This window comes from Triticum urartu, chromosome 6A, assembly GCF_056163025.1.
Source record: "Triticum urartu cultivar PI428250 chromosome 6A, HENAU_Tu73, whole genome shotgun sequence".
Classification (NCBI taxonomy): Eukaryota; Viridiplantae; Streptophyta; class Magnoliopsida; order Poales; family Poaceae; genus Triticum; species Triticum urartu.
In genome coordinates this window covers 102,769,368-102,794,349 of record NC_141878.1, presented here as the reverse complement: position 1 = coordinate 102,794,349, position 24,982 = coordinate 102,769,368, and positions in this window count along the sequence as shown.

Below are 24,982 nucleotides of genomic sequence, written 5' to 3'. Positions count from 1 at the left end.
AAAATAATGTTTTAGGTGCTGGTTATATTGTTGAATTCATTCATGATGCTACTGAAAATTATTATGAGGGAGGAATATATGCTTGTAGGAATTTCAATAATATCAAGTTTCCTCTCTATGTGCTTAAAATTTTGAAGTTATGCTTGTTTTACCATCCTATGCAATTATTCTTGTTCCCACAAGTTGTTTGCTCAAAAAATCCCTATGCATAGGAAGTGGGTTAGACTTAAATGTTCTAGTCCTATTCTTCATGATGCTCTCTTTATGTTTCAATTCTTATCTTTTATGTGAGAGCATCATTGAAATCATCGTGCCTAGCTAGGGGCGTTAAACGTTAGCGCTTGTTGGGAGGCAACCCAATTTTTATTTTCATTCCTTGCATTTTGCTCCAGTTTAGTAATAAATAATTCATATATCCTATGTTATGATTGTGTTTTTTATGTTTTAATTAGTGTTTGTGCCAAGTAGAACCTTTGGGAAGACTTGGGGAAAGTCTTTGCGATCTTGCTGTAAAAAGCAGAAACTTTAGCGCTTACGAGAATTGCTACCATATTTTACTGGAGAGTGCTATTTAGTTAATTATTTTTTCATATGATTAATAGATAAATTCCCAACGTCCAGCAATTTATTTTACAATTTTTGGAGTTCCAGAACTTGCGTTAGCTACAGATTACTACAAACTGTTCTGTTTTTCGTGTGTTGTTTGCTTATTTTGATGAATCTATGGCTAGTAAAATAGTTTATAAACCATATAGAAGTTGGAATACATTAGGTTTAACAACAATATAAATAAATAATGAGTTCATTACAGTACCATGAAGTGGTGTTTTTTTTCTTTCTCTAACGGAGGCCACGAGATTTTCTGTTAAGTTTTGTGTTGTGAAGTTTTCAAGTTTTGGGTAAAAGATTTGATGGATTATGGAAAAAAGAGTGGCAAGAGCCTAAGCTTGGGGATTACCACGGCACCCCAAGATAATCTAAGGACACCAAAAAGCCAAAGCTTGGGGATGCCCCGGAAGGCAACCCCTCTTTCGTCTACTTCCATCGGTAACTTTACTTGGAGCTATATTTTTATTCACCACATGATATGTGTTTTGCTTGGAGCGTCTTTTATTATTTGAGTCTTTATTTTTTATTTTACCAAAATCATCTTTGCTGTACACACATTTTGAGAGAAACACACATGATTCGGAATTTATTATAATACTCTACGCACTTCACTTATATCTTATTGAGCTATATAGTTTTTGCTCTAGTGCTTCACTTATATCTTTTAGAGCATGGCAGTGGATTTGTTTTATAGAACCTATTATTCTCTCATGCTTCACTTATATTATTTTGAGAGTCTTAAACAACATGGTAATTTTCTTAAATTGGGAAATTAATCCTAATATGCTAAGTATTCAAGACTAGTAAAAAACTTTCTTATGAGTGTTGTCGTGGGTTTGTCACAGCAGATGTCCTTGTGAAAGGACTTAGTCGTGGAGCCATCGCTATGGGTTAGCTTAAAGGGGTTAAACTGGACAAGGGGACACGTGGAGTTTTATACTAGTTCGGCCCCTTCAAGGAAGGTAAAAGCCTACGTCTAGTTGTGATTGGTATTGCTAGGGTTTCGAAGGCCAGGGAGCGAATCCGCTTTGTCTAGCTCTCGAGTTGTTGTCTGTCCCTAAACCGCTGTCGGGTCGTCCCTTTATATACATAGGTTGACGCCCGCCGGGTTACAGAGCCCCGAAGCCGGATCATGAACGTGTCTGGTTCGGTCTCTATCTTTCCTATCTTACAATACAAGTTACACGACTAGGTCGGTTTACATTTACATGCTTTAACCAGCCTTCGGGCCTTGGGCCTTCGTCAAGCGCCATCATCCTTGCATCTTCATGGGCTTCTAATCTTCAAGGAGTTAACCCGGCTACACAAGGCCGCTTTACCTCCAGTAGTAATATCCCCAACATTAGGCTCCAGATTGGTTTGAACTTGTTCATGTCAATCTTCAACACTTAGAAAAATTCCTCCCTCATATCTTCACCTTGAACTTGTAAGCCGCCGTGACGTCATACTTCACGATGATGATAAACCACCCTGACGTCATCTATCCGTTGATTCTGAAGATTACCTTCTTTTAATGTATACTCAACCACCAAGGCGACACCTTTATTAATTTATCCATTTTTTGGGCACCTCAATTCCCGCACTTGCCGTTTTATCGCCTCACCTTATAAATAGGGGCAGATGACCCCTTTCTTTTCTTTCTGCTATCCTTTCATACCTTCTTCTTCCTCGCGACGTCTCCGCACCTGTGTGCCACCGTCATCGCCAAGCCTCGCCTCTGCTTCACCGTCGGCCGCTGCATCGACCTGTTCGCACCAGAGTTCCGCAGCACACCTCCGCTGCTTCCATGGCCATAGTAAGTCCTTCTCCCCTTCCTTTCTAGATCCATTAGGGTTTCCCTGCTCTTCGCGGTTCTTGAAGTTCATCGGAGCTTTTGGTGTTGTTCTTCCTTGGCCTGTAGATGAATGCTTCGCACTTATCATATCCCTTGCCGTGGCTAATCTTCTGTTACCACCATAGATCCTTATGCGCAAAAGCTGACATAGTCCTCCATAAACTGTTTTGGGTCTTACCCTTTTTAGGTCAAAATATTTTTGCTTTTTTGTCTTACCTTAGATCCGAAATTTTCATATGTCTCTGTGAAATCTGTTTCTCCTTACGCCAACATAGGCGGTTTAACCTTGTATAAGCAATCTATGCCATTAGCCCTCTGATAAACCGGAGGAGCATTTTACCTTCATAGTTATACTCCGGTTTAACAGTGTCTGAGTACTCCCGTCCTGGTATTACCTTTTATCCCTTATTACATTGGTCTCCGGTTTATGCCATTCCGTATATCAGTATGTTTCTTACTCCCTTGTATCTTGCATATCATCATGAGTGATTTATAAACTGGCCTTTCATTTTCAGCTTATCCATTTCGCAATGGCCAAACACTCCTTGCAACTGGGCTCATTCCTGTGTCACTGAAACTCAGCTTAATGAGATGGTCAGCATTGGCTCCTTGCCTAAGAAAACTGAAATTAAATGGCGAGTTCCAGGAACAGAAAATCCTCCAACCCCAAGGCAGGGTGAGGTGGTGGTCTTTGTTGACCACATAAGCCGTGGCTTCAAACTGCCAGGGTCAAAGTTTTACCGGGATGTGCTTGCCAATTTCCAACTCCATCCCCAAGACATCGGGCCCAATTCAGTATCCAACCTATGTAATTTCTAGGTCTTCTGTGAAGTATACTTACAGGAAGAACCAACTGCAGAATTGTTCCGGGACTTCTTTCACTTGAACCGGCGCACGGAGTTTGTAAATGGCTCGAACACTGAACTTGGTGGTGTCTCGATTAAAAGTGGAAAGAAGTTGAGTTTCCTCATGCCAAACATCACAACCATCCAAAGGAATGGAACCAAACTTGGTTTTATTGCAGAGACACTTCGCCTGAAGATGAAAATCCCCTTCCAGGCTTTCGTGATCACCGGCTTTCCAACACCCATCCGATGCCGCAACGCTTAAGCTCCGTTGAAATGGCGAAATATGTCCCTCAACTCGCCAAACTCCGGGCCTTCATGGCCAATGGTTCAACAGGTGTGGATTTCGTGCGCTGTTGGATATCTTGGAGCATCTTGCCTCTAAGCCGGCGTCCCGGTTTAATGTGTGAGTATACTGGTGAGGTTGACGACCCTCAACGCCATTGCAACCTTCAACTATTTGAGGAAGAAGTCACTGAAGGTGTAAAGAAGATTTTGAAGGAATCAGAACTGGCCTGTAGTCAAACCGGTTTGAGTCCCTTCTATGCCAAGAACAAACCGCCTGCTGTAAGCATTATACTTCCTTTTCATTTCTAATATTTTTAGCTTGTGCAACCTGTAATCCTTCTTCCGTGTATGTATAGGGTGATGACCCCTTCTGGAAACGGAAAACCGTAGAAAAAGCGGTAAAACCAACTGGGGACAAAGCGGTCAAACCATCTCGCCCCAAAACTAAAGCCGTCAAACGGACGTTAAAATGGAAAATGGCTGACCGGATCAACATGGAGCTTGATGATGATACTGAGGACCCAGAAGTTGAGGTAGAACTTGATTCACTTGGCTCTCTTTTCATGCATCTCATTAACAATGATATTCCTCAGGAGGACGTAGAAGGCAGTCAAGCTGATGATGTAGAGGTAATTACCCTTTCCTCCGGTTCAACTCTATGCCAACACAAAAAATTCGCCAAGCAGTCCGGAAAGTAAGCTTTTCTCACCCTCTTGATCACTTGGATACAACATTTATTTTGAAGACTCAACATCATGAAGCTCACCGGACAACCCGGCACAGTGGCCAACAGGTCACTTCAGCCGGTTTACCTGATACCCCGGTTCAGAAGCGCCAGTCTGAGGTCTCTCCTACTTCTGACCATTCTTACCCCAAGGCAGGTTATTTTAGACAACCTCATAATCCGTCCGATTCAAATTATCAGGTGACACCTCCCTCATCATCTGGCGAGTCGACAACAACTCAACTCCCTCCTCTGAAAACTATGGCCGGGTAAGTTGTAAAACCTTTTCCTTCAATGCATCACATAACTTGAATAAGATGTTAATCCTTTATTTTTTGTTTGCAGGGATAAAGCCAGACCCAACAAGAAAGCTCGGGTCACCAATCCGCCCGAAGACCCGTCCACTTTTGACGAAGAACCCAGAGGTGAACCAGAACAAACTTATGAACCGGAGGGCCCTCATCCTGAAGCCGCTTCTGATGAACCGCCCCTTCAGGGCCAAAACGCCAATGAACCAGCAGACGCTGAACCTGTCGCACCTGACACTGAACCGGCAGAGCCAAACCGGGTTAGTCCGGTGAGAAATACTGAAACTCCATTGTCACCAACCAAACACACTGAAGGCCAAGGAGACGATGTTATTATTACTGGAATGGGCCACAGCTCTCCTGGCCATCCCATTATTTTGGCTCAACACAGTGCCAAAGAAGAGCAAGCTGCTAGGGAAAAAGGCAAATGGAGCAGCGATTTATCAAGCTATGCTCATATTAACGCTGAAGAGCTTCACTCTGCCTTGTTGAACCGTCTGCATTCAAACCGGGAATATGGGTCCGGTTTGGTGAACTTGATGAAAGAGCGATATGAGGTAAATTCCTATCCCTTTGTTTATTGATTTATAGCTGAAATACTATCCCAAGTAGCCCCCAAGGGCCGTTTTATGATGTTAATCATAAACCGGGTCTTTGCAACACTTTAAGTTTCTCATCATTGATCCTTACAATGGCACGTCTCTAATAAGAGATAAGACTCATCCTTTAATAATTATTTAACTTTCTCCAGCATAGCCCCCAAAGACCGGTTTAACTTGGCAAGTTAATCCGGGTTTTAATCCACACATCCCTTTTAGAACAGACGCACATTAGCCCCCAAGTGTCAAGGATAATGCTTGCATTGTTCTGGAGACTTGTATAAAATGTAGTACTTTAGAGCAAATAGTCATTAGCCCCCAAGTATGAAGTGCATAACTTGTTATACGCTTTGTACTTAGCGCATATATATATATGATATTTGTTTTAATATACCTTCAACGTTGCAGGCTGAACTGAGAAGCAAAGATGCTCGAAATTCTGACTTGCAAGAGAATGTGAAGTCACAACAAGCCGAGGCTGCAAAAGGCAAAGAGGAGCTGGCCCAGGCCCTGGCCGTAATGGAAAAGCTGAAGGAATCTTTCAACAAAGATCGTGCTAACTGGGGAACCGAGAAATCCGATTTAACCAAAAGAGCTGAAGACGCCGAGGCAGCCCTGAAGCCAATTGTAGATGAACTAGATGGCTTGAAACGGAAAATCAATGCTATGACTTCTGCTATCTTTGGTAAGTATCTGTTTATGCGTTTTGCGTAAATCAATAAACCTTATCACTGACCAGAATATGAATATAAATCTTTGGTAGGTACCCGGATTGCTCATCTTGGTACAGACATGCGGATGAAACTCAAAGTGGCATATACTTTGGTTGAACAGCTGTACTCTGGGTCTCAGCAGGCTATTTGCACGGCAGCTTACAACAAACCGGCTCCAACTTTGATTAAAGAAACACTTGAGAAACTGGCCATGTTACTAGCCCGTATTGCCGAGTTGAAGAAAGCAACTGCTAGAGCAGGAGCTTTAACCGCACTTATTCGAGCCAAAGCCTGGATTCTAGACCTTGAAGCAGAGGATATCATTAAAGGATACCCAGGTGTAAAGGAAGACGGTTCAAACTTCGACAATGATGACCTCCGATGGCTGACCAAACAGATGCGGCCAGCAGCCAGCAAGTTGGCCAATGATACAGATTTGTCCCATTTTCAACCGTTTTACGATGCGGAGGGGAAAAGATAGCCAGCCGACATCCATGAAGTTGAAGAACTTGTGCCTCTGATTCGTAAGCACACTTATGCTCCTGATATTAACCCCTCCAATCTTATCCATGAAGAAGCAGTGTTTCAAGCTTTAACTAGAATCGATTGGTCAATGATTGATTTCTAGCGTCTGGGGAGGGATGAAGAAGTGCCCACACCAACTGACCCTCAACCATCAAACCATCCAGATGAAGAGTCCTGATCCGGTCGCCGGTTTACATGGCTACTGTGAAAAACAATGATACCATTGGAGCCGCTTTGAAAGCTTCTTGTAATAGGACAGCCAAAACTCCGTTATCTGCCATGCCATCGAGCATGTTTCGTAATACTTCGTGACAATCTTGTGCCACTTTTTGGGATATATTTATGCATAACCCATGATGAATTGTGTTCCTGGGTACAACAACTTAAAAGTATCTAGCGGTTTACCGCTAGACGGGTCATGATGTCCAAGAAGTATATAATACCTAGATGAATAATCAAGTGTTTGTACAAAAAGTAATGTATAGAACATACCTCATTGGTTGACCAACAGTGTATACGGCAAAGGTGTTAATACCAATCCGGAACGTTGATAACTCCATCTTTGTAATGCCGGTCTATATATTAAACCAGACCGGGATAACTACTGGGTTTTCTTTATAAAACTGGTGATTTAGTCAAACCAGACCGGGTCAATAAATACCGGTCTATAATTGATCATGTGCCGACAACTTGTAGTTGAAAAGCAAGCCGGGTAAAGGATGCCGGTTTATCAAAAAAGACTTATGAACTTCAACAAATAAAACTCAAAAAGGAAAATATGCAAGGCTTTTTACGAGCTGCCAGGCTCCAAATCGAGGATTTTCATGGGCTGCAAGGCCTCTGAGTTAAACCATTTAACAAAGCCTTTTAAGATGGGCCTCCAATTAACCAATCATCATTTTAACTTTGACAAGTTTAGGGTCCATAAAAGATTGACATGTCAAGCGTTCGATGGGCATACCAGGATTATCTGGACAGGAGTGGCTTACTTGATGAAGGCAGGTTAACCCGGGTTTTTAGGTGAATACACCAGGCTTCCAAGCCGTGGCTTGATAGCCAATTACAAGGGTCCTTTCAAACTCTTTGTTGCTTTGCAAAAAAAGAGCCCCCAAGTAATTTTGTGAGCTGTGCTCAGTGTGTCCCCATATTTGAGTCTGTGCTTTATGCAACACTCTCTTTGGCTCCACATATTTTTCTTTTGTGGCTTAAATGCCTACCAAGAGGTGTAGCTATGGTGTGATAACAACCAAGCCCCCTAGTGATATCCCTTCGTGGTTTCAAAACCGATCAAAAGGTGTAGCTGTAGTTCAAATATGACCAAGCCCCCTAGTGATTTTCTGCAAACTTGTGTAGCTGCTAACACCGGATTAAGAAAATTTCCGCTTTGTCAGTAAACTCTTATAAGCACACACAGGATGTAAAAAGAACAGATACCCCACTTATAACGGAGCCTCCGGTTTATTATATGATATAAATATTGTCATAAATATGTACAGATGATGAGCCTATGGCTTCAGTATAGTAAGGCCAAAGGAGAGCTATGTTCCATGGCCACTTGGTCTCCTCCTCCAATTGACGTGAGTCTTTGTGCTCTCGAACATCAATGAGGTAGTAAGACCCGTTGTGCATATTTTTGCTGACCACAAAGGGCCCTTCCCAAGGTGGGGATAACTTGTGCATATCAGTCTGATCCAGGATGAGCCGGAGCACCAAATCGCCTTCTTGAAAGGTTCTGGTTTTAACCCGGCGGCTGTGATAATGTCGGAGATCTTGTTGATAAATCACCGATCGTGCTGCTACAAGATCACGTTCTTCATCCAATAGGTCCAGAGAATCTTGACGTGCCTTCTCATTATCAGCTTCAACATAGGTTGTCACACGGGGCGAGTCGTGACGGATATCACTAGGAAGAACTGCCTCTGCTCCATAAACCATGAAGAAAGGTGTGTAACCCGTAGACCTATTGGGCGTGGTATTGATGCTCCATAACACAGAAGGTAGTTCCTCGACCCAACAACCCAGTGTTCGTTTTAAAGGAACCATAAGCCTGGGTTTGATACCTCGTAGAATTTCTTGATTTGCCCTTTCTGCTTGACCATTAGACTGGGGGTGAGCCACTGATGCTAGATCCGGCCGGATGTGCTCACGCTGGCAAAATTCTTCCATCTCCCCTTTTGACAGGTTAGTGCCATCATCAGTTATAATGCTGTGTGGAAAACCAAACCGGAATATCACCTTTTTGATCAATTGAACCGCCGTGGCCGCATCACACTTGCTGACTGGCTCTGCTTCCACCCACTTGGTGAATTTATCAACTGCCACTAATAAGTGGGTCCTTTTGTCCTTGGACCGTTTGAAGGGTCCAACCATATCAAGCCCCCAAGTTGCAAATGGCCAAGTTATTGGAATCATCCTCAGCTCCTGAGCCGGCACGTGAGCACGACGTGCGAATTTTTGACAGCCGTCACATCTATTGACCAAATCCTCCGCATCGGCATGTGCTGTCAACCAGTAAAAACCATGGCGAAAAGCTTTAGCAACCAAAGACTTTGAACCGACGTGGTGACCGCAGTCCCCTTCATGGATTTCTTGCAAAATCTCACACCCCTCTTGAGGAGAAACACAACGCTGAATTGCTCCTGAAACGCTATAGCGATGTAACTCTCCGTTGAGTATGGTCATGGACTTGGAACGCCGGATTACTTGTCGAGCCAACGTCTCATCGTCGGGTAACTCGCCCCGGTTCATGTAAGCCAGATATGGGATTGTCCAATCCGGTATGACATGTAAAGCTGCCACCAACTGATCCTCCGGATCAGGAATAGCCAAATCTTCTGCGGTTGATACCTTTGCTGACGGATTATGCAATACGTCAAGAAAGACAATTGGCGGAACCGGTTTACGCTGGGAACCAAGATGACTTAAAGCGTCCGCCGCTTCATTCTTCCGCCGGTCTATATGATCCACCTGATAACCCTTAAAGTGACCAGCCACTGTGTCCACCTCTTGCTGATATGCAGCCATGAGTGGGTCCTTAGAATCCCAAGTGCCAGACACCTGTTGAGCCACTAGGTCTGAATCGTCGAAGCACTAAACCCAGCTTAAGTTCATCTCCTTGGCCATCAGGAGACCGTGGAGCAAAGCCTCATATTCAGCTGCATTGTTAGTACAATGGAACATTAATCGGAGGACATAACAAAACTTGTCACCTCGTGGGGAAGTTAATATGAGTCCAGCTCCCGAGCCCTCCAACTATCTGGACCCATCAAAATGAATAGTCCAATATGTATTATCTGGTTTCTCTTCAGGTGCCTGTAACTCTGTCCAATCATTGATGAAGTCCACCAGTGCCTGGGATTTGATCGCTGTGCGAGGTATATATTTGAGCCCATGAGGTCCAAGCTCAATAGTCCACTTGGCAATCGGGCCAGTTGCTTCTCTGTTTTGAATGATATCTCCCAGAGGAGCTGAACTGACCACTGTGATGGGATGGCCCTGAAAATAATGTTTAAGCTTCCGGCTTGCCATAAACACTCCATACACCAACTTCTGCCAATGCGGATACCTCTGCTTTGACTCAATGAGCACCTCACTAATATAAACAACCGACCGTTGAACCGGATATTCTTTGCCAAGTTCCTTGCGCTCTACCACAATAGCTACGCTAACAGCTCGGGCATTAGCAGCCACATATAGCAATAGCGGCTCTTTGTCGATTGGTGCTGCAAGCACGGGCGGTTCAGCTAACTACCTCTTTAGATCCTCGAACGCCTTATCAGCTGCCTCGCTCCAGATAAAGTTATCTGTTTTCTTGAGCATCTGATATAAAGGGATGGCCTTCTCTCCAAGGCGACTAATAAACCGGCTCAAGGCTGTAATCCGGCCGGCCAGACGTTGAACGTCATTGATACACGCCGGTTTAGCCAACGATGTAATTGCTGAAATCTTTTCCGAATTAGCCTCAATGCCTCTGTTTGACACCAGAAAACCCAAGAGCTTGCCTGCCTGGACACCAAAGACACACTTCTCCGGATTGAGCATCAATTTGTAATCCCGGAGGTTGTCAAAGGTTTCTCTCAGATCATCTATCAATGTTTCCTCCTTTTTGGATTTTATCACAATATCATCCACATATGCATGAACATTACGCCCAATTTGTTTATGCAGGCAATTTTGAACACATCGCTGATAAGTTGCATGGGCACTCTTGAGCCCAAAGGGCATGGAGACATAGCAGAAGGCTCCAAAGGGAGTTATGAAAGCTGTCTTCTCCTGGTCCTTAACCGCCATTTTGATATGATGATAACCAGAATAAGCATCCAGAAAACACAAACGGTCACAACCTGCCCTAGCATCAATTATCTGATCAATGCGAGGGAGAGGAAAGGGGTCTGCAGGGCAAGCCTTGTTTAAATCTGTGTAATCCACACACATACGCCAAGTGCCGTTTTTCTTAAGAACCAGCACCGGATTAGCCAGCCACTCGGGATGAAAGACCTCTACAATAAACCCTGAGGCCAACAAACAGGCTACCTCTTCACCAATAGCCTTACGCCTTTCTTCATTGAAGCGGCAGAGAAACTGTCGGACCGGTTTAAACTTAGGATCAATGTTGAGTGTATGCTCAGTGAGTTCCCTCGGTACACCTGGCATGTCAGAAGGTTCCCATGCAAAGATGTCCCAATTCTCACGGATGAACTCGATGAGCACGCTTTCCTATTTGGGATCCAGATTAGCGCTGATGCCGAAATGTTTGGATGAATCGCCAGGAACAAAGTCAACCATCTTAGTATCTGTGGCCGATTTAAACTTCAATGCCGGATCGTGTTTTGTAGTTGGCTTTTTCAAAGAAGTCATGTCTGCCAGATCAACTTGCTCTTTATAGAATTTCAGCTCCTCCGTGGCACAAACTGACTCAACATAAGCCGCATCACCTTCCTCACATTCCAAAGCGATCTTTCTGCTTCCATGTACTGTGATAGTCCCCTTATGACCTGGCATTTTAAGCTGTAAATAAACATAACATGGCCTTGCCATGAACTTAGCATAAACCGGCCACCCAAACAAAGCGTGGTATGGACTTTTGATTTTTACCACCTCAAACGTCAATGTTTCTGACCTTGAATCATAATCATCTCCAAAAGCCACCTCTAAGGCTATCTTGCCAACAGGATATGCAGACTTACCAGGCACCACGCCATGAAAAACGGTATTTGACGGTTTAAGATTCTTATCTGTCAACCCCATACGGTGGAATGTGTCATAATACAGAATGTTGATACTGCTCCCGCCATCCATGAGCACTTTAGTAAACTTGTATACCCCAACTTGAGGGGCTACCACCAGGGCCAAGTGTCCCGGGTTATCAACCTGGGGTGGGTGATCCTCTCTACTCCATAAAATAGGTTGCTCAGACCAGCGTAAATACTGAGGTACTGCTGGTTCAACAAAGTGTACTGCCCTTTTGTGAAGCTTCTGATCACGCTTACACAAACTAGTAGTGAAGACATGATATTGCCCGCTATTTAGCTGCTTGGGATTCCTCTGATAACCCGACTGCTGCTGCTGCTGATTCCGCTGATGGTTATAGCCTCCCTGGTTGCCTTGGTGCCCTTGATTGATGTGTCCGGTTTGGTTGCCTTGAAACCCTAAACCGGAACCACCACCTCCGTAACCCGGCCCATGGAAACCTCCTCCTGAACCGCCGGGCGGGCCGTTATCATACTGGAACATATTGGAATTCTTGAAATCCCAAATGATATAACAGTCCTTCCAAAGATGTGATGCCGGCTTCTCCTTCGATCCATGCTTTGGACAGGGCTGATTTAACAGGCGCTCCAAATTGGGGCCTGAACCTCCACCCCTCTGGGGCTTCTTGCCCTTACGGCGCTGGCCATTCTCATGTGCATTGGTGTTAGCAACAAAGTCCAAGCTGCTATCGGCCTTGCGTTTACCGCCGTTTCCATGGCCTGCCGGATTATGCTGCTGACCCTTGGCATTGCCGTTCTTCTTACCTTTCCCCGGTTTGTCCTCCTCTGAATCCGGGTCCTTGGTATTATATGAATCGGCGTATTTAACAAAAGCGTCCATGAGCATTGACATATCATTGCAATGACGTTTGAGCCTTCCCAACTTCTGTTTGAGTGGTAAGAAGTGGCAATTGCCCTCTAATGTTAACACTACGGTATCTGCATTGATACGATCTGATGAATGCAAAATCGCTGAGACCCGTTTGACCCAATGGGTCGTGGACTCCCCTTCCTCTTGGACACAAGCGGCCAGATCCACGATTGACATCGGCTGCTTACAAGTATCTTTGAAGTTCTGGATAAACCGGTGCTTCAATTCAGCCATGATCCGACAGAGTTGGTCGGTAAGCTCTTCAACCAAGTGCGAGTTGTTCCTTCCAACATCATGGTGAAATATTTAGCACGCACTGCCTCATCCACATCTAACATCTCCATTGCCATCTCATAGCTTTCCACCCCTGCCTCTGGTTGCAAATCGGCGGTGTAATTTGGTACCTTGCGAGGTCCCTTGAAGTCCTTGGGCAATCTTACATTACACAAAGCGAGGGTGAGACATGGCACCCCTAAGGAACTGAACACCACACTAGGCTCTATTGAAGCGGTAGGGTGAACCGGAGTATGTTGTCGTGCTCCGTGTTGAGCTGCTAACTCGGCCTCCCGATGTGCGCGGCCATGGTCCACAACGTCCTGCGCATTAGCGCCTCCCCCTGCCGGGTTGTTTCCTCGTGGTGAATTTCGGCGACGTGCACTACTGGACATGGTCGGTTCGTCCTTAACGTGTCTGCTATAGCTCCGGCTTGGACGGGGAGTGGAATGAATCCTCTCATGACTGTGTGAATATGCCTGTTGTTGATTTAGCGCTGTTTGAAGGAGTTCCCTAGCCCGATGTGCTTCAACCACAACTGGTGACTCACCATCAGTTGGGAGGGCTGCCAGGCGTGAAGCGGTGGCCACAATATTGTCCAACGGGTTGGAATAATTCCCTAGAGGTGTTGGTACATACTGTGGTACAACATTGTTCTAGCGAGGTGGCCACAATGTTGTACCAGCTCCTGCTCCTGGGGTGTTGAAGAGATTCTACGGCTCATAAACCGATGGGAGACGCGATCGGTACCTTCTTCTCATGACTTCCTCTGAAGCATTCTGATCTAGCCTAATTCGGTATGCCTGTGCTTCCAATTCAACCCGTTCTGTAGCCATCCAGCGTTCCTTGTCGCTAGGTCCGCTTTATCTTGAGCTATCTGATCTTTCACCTTTGCAATCTCCGCATTGTGCTGATCCCTGGCCGCTGCATCCACCTCCGTGGCCATCAATGTTTCCAAAGTGTCGAACAAATCAGGTAGGACTTGGGCTAGAGGCGGCGCCGAGCTTCCTGCCCCTGTTGGTGTCGCCGTTGTTGAACCGAAAAGTATTGCTGCGGCGGCAGATGAATGAGGCACTGATTGTGTGCCGGCCAGGAAGATGGCGGCCCGGTTTGGCAGATCAGGGGAATCCGGAATACTGTCACCCTCGGATCCTCCATCAATCGGGGCGTCCTGCAACTGGTAAAGCGATTCGGTCTCTCCAGAAGACTCATCATCAGAACAGACCACGGTCTCTCCATCGGACACCGGCCCGTCCTCGTATCTCGCTCCATGGATGGCACCTACGAAAACACGCTTTGCCACGGGCTGAACCGGCGAAGAACTTGCACGCCGAGCTGTTTCGATGATGTCGGTGCAGATGTCCGGCTTAGGGGCCGGTTCACCGATCTTGCCGATGAAGACATGAATCCCACCAAAGGGGACCCGGTACCCGTATTCGATTGAATCGGCCTCAGGATCCCATCCAACGTTGTCGATGTACAGCTTGCCATGACGGCTCTTCGTCATCCGGCCCACAGCGTATCCCTTAAGTCCATCAAAGCTGCCCTTCAAGAACTCAAAACCATCGTGCGATAGCCCCATAGTGGGCGCCAACTGTCGTGGGTTTGTCACGGCAGATGTCCTTGTGAAAGGACTTAGTAGTGGAGCCATCGCTACGGGTTAGCTTAAAGGGGTTAAACCGGACAAGGGGACACGTGGAGTTTTATACTAGTTCGGCCCCTTCAAGGAAGGTAAAAGCCTACGTCTACTTGTGATTGGTATTGCTAGGGTTTTGAAGGCCAGGGAGCGAATCCGCTTTGTCTGGCTCTCAAGTTGTTGTCTGTCCCTAAACTGCTGTCGGGTCGTCCCTTTATATACATAGGTTGACGCCTGCCGGGTTACAGAGCCGGATCATAAACGTGTCCGGTTCGGTCTCTATCTTTCCTATCTTACAATACAAGTTACACGACTTGGTCGGTTTACATTTACAGGCTTTAACCAGCCTTTGGGCCTTGGGCCTTCATGAAGCACCAGCATCCTTGCATCTTCATGGGCTTCTAATCTTCAAGGAGTTAACCTGGCTACACAAGGCCGGTTTACCTCCAGTAGTAATATCCCCAACATTAGGCCCAAATTGGTTTGAACTTGTTCATGTCAATCTTCAACACTTAGAAAAATTCCTCCCTCATATCTTCACCTTGAACATGTAAACCGCCGTGACGTCATACTTCACGATGATGATAAACCGCCCTGACGTCATCTATCTATTGATTCTAAAGATTACCTTCTTTTAATGTATATTCAACCACCGAGGCGACACCTTTATTAATTTATCCATTTTTGGGCTCCTCAATTCCCGCACTTGCCGTTTTATCGCCTCACCTTATAAATAGGGGCAGAGGACCCCTTTCTTTTCTTTCCGCTATCCTTTCATCCCTTCTTCTTCCTCGCGATGTCTCCGCACCTGTGTGCCGCCGGTTTACCTCCAGTAGTAATATCCCCAACAAGTGTGCTGAATACTAAGAGAAGTTTGATGATTGATGATTGTTTTGAGATATGGAGGTAGTGATATTAAAGTTGTGCTAGTTGAGTAGTTGTGAAATTGAGAAATACTTGTGTTGAAGTTTGCATGTCCCGTAGCGTGCACGTATGGTAAACGTTATGTAAAAAATTTGAAACATGAGGTGTTCTTTGATTGTCTTCCTTATGAGTAGCGGTCGGGGACGAGCGATGGTCTTTTCCTACCAATCTATCCCCCTAGGAGCATGAGTGTAGTGCTTGGTTTTTGATGACTTGTAGATTTTTTCTATAAGTATATGAGTTCTTTATGACTAATGTTGAGTCCATGGATTATACGCACTCTTACCCTTCCATCATTGCTAGCCTCTTCGGTACCGTGCATTGCCCTTTCTCACATTGAGAGTTGGTGCAAACTTCGGCGGTGCATCCAAACCCCGTGATATGATACGCTCTTTCACACATAAACCTCCTTATATCTTGCTAGCCACCATATCTACCTATTATGGCATTTCCATAGCCATTCCGAGATATATTGCCATGCAACTTTCCACCGTTCCGTTTATCATGACACATTCATCATTGTCATATTGCTTTGCATAATCATATAGTTGACATCGTATTTGTGGCAAAGCCACCATTCATAATTTTTCATACATGTCACTCTTGATTCATTGCTATCCCGGTATACCGCCGGAGGCATTCATATAGAGTCATACTTTGTTCTAGTATCGAGTTGTAATCATTGAGTTGTAAATAAATAGAAGTGTGATGATCATCATTCATAGAGTATTGTCCCCAAAAAAAGAGAAAGGCCAAAAAAGGAAGGCCAAAAACAGAAAATAAAAAGGGACAATGCTACTATCCTTTTTCCACACTTGTGCTTCAAAGTAGCACCATGATTTTAATGATAGAGAGTCTTGTTTTGTCACTTTTATATACTAGTGGGAATTTTTCATTATAGAACTTGGCTTGTATATTCCAACAATGGGCTTCCTCAAATGCCCTAGGTCTTCGTGAGAAATCAAGTTGGATGCACATCCACTTAGTTCTTTTGTTGAGCTTTCATGCATTTATAGCTCTAGTGCATCCGTTGCATGGCAATCCCTACTCCTTGCATTAACACAATCGATGGGCATCTCCATAGCCCGTTGATTAGCCGCGTTGATGTGAGACTTTATCCTTTTTTGTCTTCTCCACATAACCCCCATCATTATATTCTATTCCACCCATAGTGCTATATCCATGGCTCAGGCTCATGTATTGCGCGAAGGTTGAAAAAGTTTGAGATTACTAAAGTATGAAACAATTGCTTGGCTTGTCATCGGGGTTGTGCATGATGAGAGCATTCTTGTGTGACGAAAATGGAGCATGACTAAACTATATGATTTGGTAGGGATGAACTTTCTTTGGCCATGTTGTTTTGAGAAGACATAATTGCTTAGTTAGTATGCTTGAAGTATTATTGCTTTTATGTCAATATTAAACTTTTATCTTGAATCTTTCGGATCTGAATATTCATACCACAATTAAGAGGGTTACATTAAAAAAATTATACTAAGTAGCATTCCGCATCAAAAAATTTGTTTTTATCATTTACCTACTCGAGGACGAGCAGGAGTTAAGCTTGGGGATGCTTGATACGTCTCCAACGTATCTATAATTTTTGATTGTTCCATGCTATTATATTATCAACCTTGGATGTTTTATACGCATTTATGTGCTATTTTATATGATTTTTGGGACTAACCTATTAACCTGGAGCCCAGTGCCAATTTTTGTTTTTTTTCTTGTTTTAGAGTATCGCAGAAAAGGAAAATCAAATGGAGTCCAATTGACCTGAAACTTCACGGAACTTTTTTTTGTACTAGAAGAAGCCCACGGAGTATCAGAGATGGACTAGAAGAGTCTTAAGCTACCCACGAGGGTGGGGGGCATGCCCGCCCCCCTGGGTGCACCCCCTGCCTCGTGGACAGCTTGGAGATCCACCGACGTACTTCTTCCTCCTATATATATCCATATACCCTAAAAACTTCGGGGAGCAGAATAGATCGGGAGTTCCGCCGCCAGAAGCTTCGTAGCCACCGAAAACCAATCTAGACCCGTTCCTGCACCCTGCCGGAGGGGGTATCCCTCTCCGGTGGCCATCTTCATCATCCCGGCGCTCTCCATGACGAGGAGGGAGTAGTTCACCCTCGGGGCTGAGGGTATGTACCAGTAGCTATGTGTTTGATCTCTCTCTTTCGTGTTCTTGAGGTGGTACAATCTTGATGTATCGCGAGCTTTGCTATTATAGTTGGATCTTATGATGTTTCTCCCCCTCTACTCTCTTGTAATGGATTGAGTTTTCCCTTCGAAGTTATCTTATCGGATTGAGTCTTTAAGGATTTGAGAACACTTGATGTATGTATTGCGTGGGATACCCGTGGTGACAATGGGGTATTCTATTGATTCACTTGATGTATGTTTTGGTGATCAACTTGCGGGTTCCGCCCATGAACCTATGCATAGGGTTTGGCACACGTTTTCGTCTTGACTCTCCGGTAGAAACTTTGGGGCACTCTTTGAAGTTCTTTGTGTTGGTTGAATAGACGAATATGAGATTGTGTGATTCATATCGTATACCCACGGATACTTGAGGTGACATTGGAGTATCCAGGTGACATTAGGGTTTTGGTTGATTTGTGTCTTAAGGTGTTATTCTAGTATGAAATCTAGGATAGATTGAACGGAAAGAATAGCTTCATGTTATTTTACTACGGACTCTTGAATAGATCGATCAGAAAGTATAACTTTGAGGTGGTTTCGTACCCTACAATAATCTCTTCGTTTGTTCTCCGCAATTAGTGACTTTGGAGTGACTCTTTGTTGCATGTTGAGGGATAGTTATATGATCCAATTATGTTATTATTGTTGAGAGGACTTGCGCTAGTGAAAGTATGAACCCTAGGCCTTATTTCCACGCATTGCAATACCGTTTACGCTCACTTTTATCATTAGTTACCTTGCTGTTTTTATATTTTAAGATTACAAAAACCTATATCTACCATCCATATTGCACTTGTATCACCATCTCTTCGCTGAACTAGTGCACCTATACAATTTACCATTGTATTGGGTGTGTTGGGGACACAAGAGACTCTTTATTATTTGGTTGCAGGGTTGTTTGAGAGAGACCATCTTCATCCTACGCCTCCCATGGATTTATAAACCTTAGGTCATGCACTTGAGGGATATTTGCTACTGTCCTACAAACCTCTGCACTTGGAGGCCCAACAACGTCTACAATAAGAAGGTTGTGTAGTAGACATCAGGAGTCGACAGCGTAAATGAAGCCCTTGTGTTAATGGAATCAGAGAACCATGGAGGATTTATGATCCTGCGATGGACGTCTAGATTTATCCACTTACCGCAGTGGCCTATCAGATAGGCGAGACCGCGGTTGAAGAACGCAATTATCCTGAAGTCTTTATAATTCGCAGAACTTGTGGGCACTTGGCAGATTACAACCTTGAGAAAATCAAACTTGGTATCATGTTGCCTACTGTAAGATTCCAAGTATTCTGGGCCGCGGTGCCAAAGCAGTGCAGTGTTAATCGAAGGAAGGGGGATCAATCGCCGGGTGTAGACCTCCGCGAGCATCCAGTTGCCGCGACAGTCGACGAGCACCATCAAAGACGTGTTCATGTCGACCCAGTACATACCGTTAATGTAGTTGAGGGTGACGAGGATTGGATCGCAGTCAAGGGGGTTGGTGCTTGGCACCCTACGATCGTTATGCTGCGTGACACGTCGTTTCTGAAGATCAGGGGACATCTGCAAGCAAGGAGCTAGCTTAAAAAGCTCCGGCCTGAGGGCTTTGAGTAAACGGTATAGCCCCGACGAGCACGCGGCGAGCGGCATGGTACTGAGATTGTCCACACGCGAAACAATGAGCTTGATTACCTCTATGGGGAGCGAATTCCAGTCACTCTTTCAGCGGACGCTGCTCAGTTCTACCATTGTTAGTGCTTGGGTTTCGGATGAGGGGGGCGCCTTAGCGGGGACGGAAGATTGGATGAGGGGGAGGTGCCTTAGCGGGGATGGAAGAGCGGACAAAGATGGAGAAGCGAATATGTACTGCGGGAAGTGGATAGGTGATGATGACTACAGCATGCCGCTTGACTTACAAGACACATACGAGCAGCGTAGGGTCATACCGAAGTCAGACAACTTGCTTGAGTGATCACAGTACTAGTCCAATCATTGTTATATCAAAAGTAAACTATTTGGAGTGAAACATAAGATATTTTTAGTGATACATATATCAAAAGTAAACTGTTTTCTTTCAAATTTGTGAATATGTATTATTCTACTTTGGATCCGTTGCAATGGATGGGCTCATTGTTATAAAGATTTATCTCTTGCATTCTCCGCAACCAACACCTAGTGTACTGGTTCAGGCCGGATGCTCGCACCGCGATGACCTGAGTTCGAATTCTGTCCTAAACTTTAGCTTTTTATATATTTTTTAATATATACTATACTTCTTTCGCTACTGTATTGGCAGTGGAACCCACAGAGTACTTAGAATACAGGATTAAGGATGGATTTGTTTCTTTTTAACTTTCTGTACGAATCTGTAGCCAGCCTGCAAGTCATGTACACTGTACTAACAGTGGAACCCACAGAGTACTTAGAATACAAGATTAAGGATGCCATTAACTTTCTATAGAGGGAGAATCATACACGCAATTAACTCAAATGGACTGGACGTGACTCTATTATTCTCCAACGGCAACCGACAAAATCCCTCCCGTGGGCCGGAGTAGGTTTCTCGGTTTGCATGCAGGTTTAACGGAGGGGTTTGATGGAGGTGATGAGGCGTGTTCAACCGGGCATGCACTGGAAGGCGCAATACTATTTTATTTCACAACTACAACTAGTATATTACTAGTACGTGGGTACGTGCATAGCACATGCAAAGTTCAATTCATGAAAAAAAATCTCCCACGCTGATTTTTTTCTTCAAAAAAGAAGTCCTTGAAAAGTCTAACAAATCAAAAATTCTGTTCTGTTTGTATGTAAAGTTATCATGACAGCTATCCTAATTTCACTAATCAAAATGTCCTAGTCACATTTTTTCTTCGAAGAAAAATATTTTCATGGTTACAAAACTTGGTAACATAAATTTTTGTCCATCTCATGTATTTGTGCAGTGTGATAGATGACTTAACCATTGTACTATCATATACATGTCGTATTCCCTAAAAAATGCTATTTCATGGACGGACGGGATGCAAAGCTACCAGTACTTTGATACGCTCTAGGAGAAGGATGGAGATGGGAGTACATGACCGAAAGTATGGCGTGACTACGGTTTGCTGCTCTGCAGGTCCATTAGTCCATGGCCGAAAAACGTCCTTCTATCTACGTGGCCCAACCTTGTAGTGCACAAATGCGACGTCCTGCAATAAACAATTCGGGTAGGCCTAGATTTCTCTGGTTCATCTCGCACACTCGATCCCTAGCTACTACTCCTAGTATCCCTAGCTACTACTCCTAGGGCCAATTCTTTTGGCGGCTTCCCCAGCTTTTCCCATAAGACTAGTCACAGTGGAGAGTAACTTTAAGGCACCTCACTCATTTATTTGGGCTTCTAAACTACTACTTGTAGTACCTCCGTTCTGGTTTATTCCTCACCATTGTAATTTGTGCTAAATTTTGACCAAAGATAACATTTCATTAGTTAAATTTATGATCAAAATTTGACACAGATTACAATGGGGACCAATAAACCAGGATGGAGGTAGTAGTTATGGGATCACTAATCTAGAAGCCTAAAAGAACTGGCCCCTGGTACTCCTACTAGTAGTAGTACTCAAGTTGGAATTCCAATTGCATGGCACAACTTGTTAGGAAAAAAATTGATACAGGGTGTAGGAAGCGGTTTGGGAATTTGCATGCCTTTCCGACAAGTGAGATACTCCGTACAAAGTACGACAGAGAAATAACCAAAGAGGAGGAAGCTAAAAGTAAACAAGCAAACGAGCATTTTTGCATTTGTTTTGCATTGAATCGTTCCACAAGCTTGACTAGTGCTGTTTTTCTACTTTTACAAAACCGCATCGTAATGTTAAAACGTGCATTTGCAAGTACATAAGTAATAGTAGTACTCCCTCCGTGTAGGTGTATAAGTCTTCCCTCCTTCTTGGTCACGGTGCACAACCAAAGATGACCTATTGACCTGGACGGAGGGAGTAGCACAGTCTGCAAGCATATATAGAGAGAGACGTGTAGCGCGATAGTATATAGTAAAGTTTGTGCTATATGCATGTCTTACAAAATTCGTACGAATACACAAGGTTTCCAAACTGTCCCTTTTACATACTTAATTAAGGACGCTAATAATTCCTGAACGTTCGGGACTTATCATTTGCGTCCCAAAACTAATGAGATCGCCTTACGAAACAAAAATTATACTCCTACTAAAAGCCACGGCGCTCGCAGGAGCGCTTGCGGCGCGCCACGAGTGCCCTGGTGCACAGCCGTTTCCCAACGCACCGACACAACGGCTCTTCCTCAGCCTCGCAACTCGCGAGGTGCTGATTTGCGGCTTGCCGGCGGGCGAGCGCGATCTCACCGATGTGGTGATCCGGCGCCAACAGGTACTCCTCCTCACTGGAAGCGTGCACCCGATCCACGTACCGCCAAGCGTAGATGAGGTGCTCGGGCCCGACTGCACTCAGGGCTTTGGCACGGGTGTCCTCCGCCACCATCACTGCCCTCGCACGAGCCTTCTGCCAAAGAGCCAATTGCCTAACTCTCTTGGACGCGACATAGGCCTGCCAGCTTGTTCCGCGGTGCGCTTCTCTTCCTCGGCCTTTTTCTCTGCCTCTATTTTGGCGCGCTCTGCTGGAGGCAAAGCCTCCCACAAGGCGACATCCATTTCTTTCCAAAGCTCATCAAGGCTGGGGGCTCGGTGGACGGCGCGACATTCTCCTCATAGCAGGGAGCCGACGCGTCCTCTGACGCGCGTGCTGGCGAGATTGGGAACACCGATGCGTCGCGACGAGGAGCGGAACACCGACGCATCCTCCTCAACTAGTGGCGGCGAGGAACGGAACGGCGACGCGTCAACCTCGACGCGTCGCGGCGAGGAGCGGAACACCGACGTGTCCTCCTCGACTAGTGGCGGCGAGGAACGGAACGACGATGCGTGACCGTCCGCGCGGTGCAGCGAGGGCCGCCTAGGGCTTGGGAGGGGTGATGACATGGTGGTCGACGTGAGAGGGAGAGGGAGGAGATAGCGATGAATGTGAATGTGAGAGGGAGGAGATAGCGATGTCATGGGAGGCGCAATATTTAGAGCGAGCAATGGCACACCTACGTAAGATATGGACTGAGCTGCACTGACTTAACTGCAGGTCCAGTTGCGTCACTGACATGTGGGCCAGACCCCTGTTGGGCCCATATGTCAGTGACCCAATGCACCTGCAGTTAAGTAACTGAAGCAGTGTCCCGGAAGATATGTTGCATGATTAACGAAACGACTACTCCCATCACATGCTCAGATTTCAAGGTGCATTAATTCATTGCATGCAAGGATTATGAGAAACTTGACCAATGCATGTACATCACGCATGCATGCATTGTTGGGTTTCGTAGTAATTTCAAAAAATTTCCTACGCACACTCAAGATCATGGTGATGCATAGCAACGAGAGGGGGAGAGTGTGATCTACGTACCCTTGTAGATCAACAACGGAAGCGTTAACTTGGTTGATGTAGTTGTACGTCTTCACGGCCCGACCGATCAAGCACCGAAACTACGGCACCTCCGAGTTCTAGCACACGTTCAGCTCGATGACGATCCCCGTACTCCGATCCAGCAAAGTGTCGGGGAAGAGTTCCGTCAGCACGACGGCGTGGTGACGATCTTGATGTACTACTGTCGCAGGGCTTCGCCTAAGCACCGCTACAATATTATCGAGGACTATGGTGGAAGGGGGCACCGCACACGGCTAAGAATATGATCACGTGGATCAACTTGTGTCTCTAGGGTGCCCCCCTGCCCCCATATATAAAGGAGCAAGGGAGGAGGAGGCCGGCCCTAGGAGGAGGGCGCGCCAAGGGGAGTCCTACTCCCACCGGGAGTAGGACTCCTTCTTTCCTAGTCCAACTAGGAGAAGGGGGGAAAGGAGGGAAGTGGAGAAGGAAGGGAGAGGGGGGCCGCTCCCCAAACCCCTTGTCCAATTCGGACTGGGCTTGGGAGGGGCGTGCGCCACCTCCTGGCTCCTTCCCACTAAAGCCCATTAAGGCCCAATACTCTTCCCCGTATTCCCGTAACTCCCTGGTACTCCGAAAAATACCCGAATCACTCGAAACCTTTCCGATGTCCGAATATAGTCGTCCAATATATCGATCTTTACGTCTCAACCATTTCGAGACTCCTCGTCATGTCCCCGATCTCATCCGGGACTCCGAACTCCTTTGGTACATCAAAACTCATAAACTCATAATATAACTGTCATCTAAACCTTAAGCGTGCGGACCCTACGGGTTCGAGAACAATGTAGACATGACCGAGACACGTCTCCGGTCAATAACCAATAGCGGAACCTGGATGCTCATATTGGCTCCTACATATTCTACGAAGATCTTTATCGGTCAGACCGCATAACAACATACGTTGTTCCCTTTGTGATCGGTATGTTACTTGCCCGAGATTCGATCGTCGGTATCCTATACCTAGTTCAATCTCGTTACCGGCAAGTCTCTTTACTCGTTCCGTAATACATCATCTCACAACTAATATGCTTGCAAGGCTTATGTGATGTGCATTACCGAGAGGGCCTAGAGATACCTCTCCGACAATCGGAGTGACAAATCCTAATCTCCAAATACGCCAACCCAACATGTACCTTTGGAGACACCTGTAGAGCTCCTTTATAATCACCCAGTTACGTTGTGACGTTTGGTAGCACACAAACTGTTCCTCTGGCAAACGGGAGTTGCATAATCTCATAGTCATAGGAACATGTATAAGTCATGAAGAAAGCAATAGCAACATACTAAACGATCAAGTGCTAAGCTAACGGAATGGATCAAGTCATTCAGATCATTCATCTAATGATTTGATCCCTTTAATCAAATAACAACTCTTTGTCTATGGTTAGGAAACATAACCATCTTTGATTAATGAGATAGTCAAGTAGAGGCATACTAGTGACACTCTGTTTGTCTATGTATTCACACATGTATTATGTTTCCGGTTAATACAATTCTAGCATGAATAATAAATATTTATCATGAAATAAGGAAATAAATAATAACTTTATTATTGCCTCTAGGGCATATTTCCTTCAGTCTCCCACTTGCACTAGAGTCAATAATCTAGATCACATCACCATGTGATTAACATCGATAGTTCACATCATCATGTGATTAACACCCATAGTTCACATCGCCATGTGACCAACACCCAAAGGGTTTACTAGATTCAGTAATCTAGTTCACACCGCTATGTGATTAACACCCAAAGAGTACTAAGGTGTGATCATGTTTTGCTTGTGAGAGAATCTTAGTCAACGGGTCTGCCATATTCAGATCCGTATGTATTTTGCAAATATCTATGTCAACAATGCTCTGCACGGAGCTACTCTAGCT